We start from the raw sequence: 4,994 nt of genomic DNA on the forward strand, positions 1-4,994 counted from the left end.
TGGCTCAGGCTGCCTGAAGGGCACGTCTGGTGAGGCACGTGGAGCTAGGGATCCAACCATGGACCCCTGCGCCTGACTGAGTTTGTCCAAGCAGGCGCTTCAAACAACTGAGCTAATCTGAAGGCAGCCCCCATGCCTGGAGATTTGCAGTGGAAAGGAAAAAGGTCTGACAGGATGCGGAGAGTCAGGAGAAGTGAGGGTCCGAGAAGGGCATGAATCAGCCAAGACTTCCCATGGGAGACAGGAAATAGAAAGCAAAGATGGCTTACAGTGAGCTGCGGGTGGGACGCGTGGCCCGGGAGTGGGGGCATAATCCCCACTGAGGAAGGAGGGAGGGCAAAAAATCTTCTGGCTGGGGGTACCCCTCAAAAGAAGCCTGCACTCTACCCCAACTGCACAAAGTACAGGCAGAATCTTCACACTCAAATTCTCTTCTTCCTGGGCCAGCGAGATAGCTCAGAGGGCACCAACTTAGGCCAGCTTACACAAGCACAGGGACTAGGGTTTGATCCCCGGCACCACATGCTGCACCAGCCCCACCCCCAGGGTGGGCTGAACTGGCCATCGAGTCCCAGTGTGGTAGTATACGCCTGTAATCCCAGCGCTGGGCAGGCTGAAAACAGGAGTATTACTATGAGTACAAACTGCATCGTGAGACCCTGTAACAAGCAAATACATTAAGGATTTTTTTTGGCTCCGAATGCCTTCAGGGCAGATTTGACTGGCTTGGGTTGTGGGGCTCGAACCCCAGCAACCTGAGCCTGACTGCTTTGTTGAAGCAGCCACTTAAAGAACTGAGCTAAGGGACAGGCCCCCACCAAATACATTAAAACAAACAAAAAACCTCTCTCCTTCCTGGATTCCCCTGGCCTTGGGCCTTGGTCCAGAACAATGGTTTACCTGTCTGCTCACTGTTGGATCCCCTACCAGTCAGTAATGAGTGAAGACAAAGACTTCAGACTGAACACTTAGGTTTCTGGGTGAGAGGCCCCAGGGCCCAGTGATGAACCTGGTATGGTCTAAGCCATAATACCAGGAATGTTAAAGAAAAGCTATTCATGACTGTTGACAATGGTAAGACAGTTGGGCGTGGTGGTGCACGCCTGCAAGCCTAGCACTCAGGAGGCCAAGACAGCAGGAGCAGGAGTTCAAGGCCAGCCTGGATTCCACAGGGAGACCCAGTCTCAAAAACCAACCAACCACACACAAAGCAGTTTTGGTTCAAGGAGGGTCATGGTAGTATGTACAGGAATCATGGCGACTGGGCCTCACAGGAGGGCAGAGAAACTGGACCTAACACTGTCTGCAACGTGGCCAACTAGGGATTTATAAGGAGCAGGTGGAGGTGAGTGAATGGGAGATTACTGAGAGGAAACATTAAGCATATTTTTTGTTGTTGTTGTTTGTTTTGTTTTTTTCAGCTAAGCTGACTTGATGGGATTTTCTTTTTTTTTTTTTTTTCTGGTACTTGGGATCGAACTCAGGACCTTGTGTATGCCAGTCATGTGCTTATGCCACTGAGCTGTCTGCCTGGCCCTTGATGGGATTATTTTTGAGGCAGGTTCAGGTGGTCAGATACTAAGGGGGAAGGATGCTCACTAAGCACTTAGCAGGTTGCTCAAACTGGATTCCACAAGGACGGGAGAGGTAGCCCAGTGCTGTGCCTGGCCACACAGAAGACTCAGAGGAGCCCAACCAAAGTTTTGGTTAAAGGAGACACTTTTTTTTTTTTTAAGAAACGAACAAGAAAAGTATAAGCGATGAGAAGATGGCTCTACGTGTGTGTGTGTGTGTGTGTGTGTGTGTGTGTGTGTGTGTGTATGAGGTAGGGTCAGCCAGAGCAACCAGGCCTGAGGCTGAGATTATGGATGAACTCTAGGAGCCACGCAGAGACCCTGGAAGGAACATGGCAGAGAGGCCCTGAGGTCAGAGTGGCTGAAGTCTGTAAGCCTGGAAAGTGGTTGAAGCAGATAAGCCAGGGACCATAGAGAAGCATGGCCTTGAAAGGCGTGGAAAGAAGTTTGGATTTAATTTAATTAATTAATTTATTTATTTATTTAGCAGAACCAGGGATTGAACTCAGACCCTTGTGCTTGCCAGGGAAGCACTTATTCTACTGAGCCATCTCTCCATCCCCTGGATTTTATTCTGAGTGAGTGGAAAACTATCAGAGGCTGGTAACCAAGGAGAGGTCATGGCCTGGCGTTCGCAAGCTCAGGCTGGCTGCTTAAGGAACAGGAATCTGAGCAGTGCATGAGTGAATTGAGCTGGGCATGGTGGTGTCTGCCTGTAAGCCCAGAGCTTGGGAGGCTGAGGCAGGAGGATTGCGATGAGTTCCAGGTCAACCTGGGCTGCATAGTGAGTTCAAGGCTAACCTAAACTACAAAGCAAGACCCTGTCTCGAAAAAACCACATGGTGGATGAAGGTGGACAGGTGAAGGAACTCCATGGATGGTGATGACAGTTCTTGCACCTGTATAGGTAGAGCCCACAGGACTTGCTAATCGCCTGGAATCCCGCCAGTCATATAAAGAAGAACAAAGGATGCCACCTAGATTTTTGATTTGGGCACCTGAGTGGGTTGTTGTATCACTGTAATAATGAGAAGACCTGGAAGAAAGAAGAAAAAAAGAAAGGTTAGGGGAAGGTCAGCACTTCTGTTTTAAGCTGGACACTGTGGTACGACATGGGGTTGTGGTCCCAGCCCCACAGGACAGACACTTGAGCCGAGGAGTTCAAGACCAGCCTGGACAACATGGCAGGACCCCTAAAACAAAAACAAAACCAAGGGGACCACCTGTTTGGGGCTCTCCTTCAGTCCTTCTCTAGGACAAGAGATTTCTTTCCCCAAATAAATATATTCTGCTCTTAACCTCCGTTATTCCTAAAATTCATTCTTCGATTTTAGAGAACACAAACTCGTCCCGGGTACCTTTCAGGTCAGGAGTTTCATTTTTTTTCCCTATATCATTCGGAGGCCATCCACTGAGATCATTTTCCTCCTGTATCATTTGGAAGCCATTCACTGAGATTGTTGGATGGGGGAAGATCCCCCCCGAAGAGGTAACCTAGGTCAAATACAAGCTTTATTTTTCATTTACTGAGGAGTCTCTATCCCCAGTTCCAGTGGATCCAGCAGAGAGATCTCCCTGACCAAGAAGAGCTCAGCCAGTGCATCAGCGGCTCGCTAGCTGAATTTACAGTGTCATTGAAGGAAACGGTCTCCTGAGGAATAACTGAAGAAAGAAGCCGGCCTGCCAGCTTGATTGTGCAAGAATAAGGTTCTATAACTGATTAGGAAAAGGTAGCTGGCTCATATGATCATGAAAAAGCAGAAATGAACAAGGTAAATAACGGTTCTGATATATCGTGGTATAAGGCAGTATTATAAGAGTTTCACATGTTTTAATTCATTTATAGCTCAAAATAACTTTGAAGATTTGTAATTGAAGCAGATCTGAAGAAGCATTCACCAAACCCAGTTCCTTTTACCTGACTACATGTCACACCCATTTGGGAGTCGCTTGTGGCTTTATGAAGGAATTTAGAAAAAAAAAAATTGTTTTCCTATTTTGGACACATCAAGCTGAGATGCCTATCAGGTACCTTAGAGATTGCGGAGAAGAAATAACTGTTATCATTTCTTCCTGCTGTGCTGTGAAATCCCTAAAAGGCATTTTATCCACCTTTGTCTCTTTGGCAGGACTTGGGCTGTTGCGTACCTCAGGCTCAATCCTCTGAAGATTCCTTCTTTTCTGGGGGGCGCAGAAGGGTCTACAGGGTGTTCAGGGTCTCACTGCTAGATCGGACTCCTAGTGATCTGGCTGTTTACAGCCTCCCAAGAGCTGGGATTACAGGAGTGCGTCACCACGCCCAGTCTCGACTGCCGTCTCAGGGCGCCCTGGGTGCAGGCCCAGCATGGCAGACCGGGGATTGAACCCCCTACCCTTGTGCCTGCTTGCAGGCGCTTTAATCCACTGAGATATTTGGGCGGTCCTCTTAGAGGGTTCCTGAGATGCAACATTATATGATTTGAAAGTCTTTCTTGTAAAATTAATGAATAAATCCAAAGCTATCGTGCTACTGTGTCCTCCTACCTGTCTTCTTGTCCTTTGCCACCAAGCCTGCTGCTATCCAGGAATAAACTCCTTCCATTAGCATTTCATCCAAATTGGGCTGGGCCAAGCTAACAGGATAAACTAAGGAATTTTCAGGAAAAGGAACAAAGTCGAGAGACGTCTCAGACAAAAGCACAAAACCCCATATCGTACAACGCAGACGTGACACCTGGTTTAAGTGACCACTACTTGGTCAAGTGCTAAGACTGAAGAAAAACATTTTAGACCTTCAGGCACCTTACACTGTTCCAGCTACACAGAGCATAAGAAAGGTTTGGATTTAAAAATTTCGCTTCTAATGACAGTCTCAGGAAATAATCAGAGATTGAGCCAAAGCCGTGCATGCGATTATGTTCCGGGCAGGGCATTCTCAGTAATATAAAGTCAAGAACAACCTAATTTGAGAACTAACTAACAAGAAAATGGCTAGCTGAGTGGCACATGCGTAAGACAGAATATAGAGAAGCTGTTAGAATTCGTATTTGATATGGTAACATTTTAATAATGTGGAAAAATGCTTATAATATGCAGATAGCCTGCAACTAACAAAAGTTGGACTTAACCATGTTTCAACTGTACAGCAATTGCAAGTGATGCTCATTTAGTAGTAACCGGACTTCCGATACGGAACGCCGATCTTTTCCTGGGCCATCCCTGTGCAGCGCGTTGCTGTCCTGATGCTGAGCAGGGCCGGCAGGGCCAGCAGCTCCGGGCAGCCTCACAGCATGAAGAGAGGCGGCCGGCTCTCCGCTGTGCTGTTTGGTAGGTTAGGTGCGTGACGTGCTTTCCTGCGGTACTATAGATCACTGAGCTACATTTTCAGTCCTTTTAAAATTTTATTCGTAGACAAGGTCTGGCCTCAAGCTTATCATCCAT

This window comes from Octodon degus, unplaced genomic scaffold (genome assembly GCF_000260255.1).
Source record: "Octodon degus isolate 3935 unplaced genomic scaffold, OctDeg1.0 scaffold00084, whole genome shotgun sequence".
NCBI lineage: Eukaryota > Metazoa > Chordata > Mammalia > Rodentia > Octodontidae > Octodon > Octodon degus.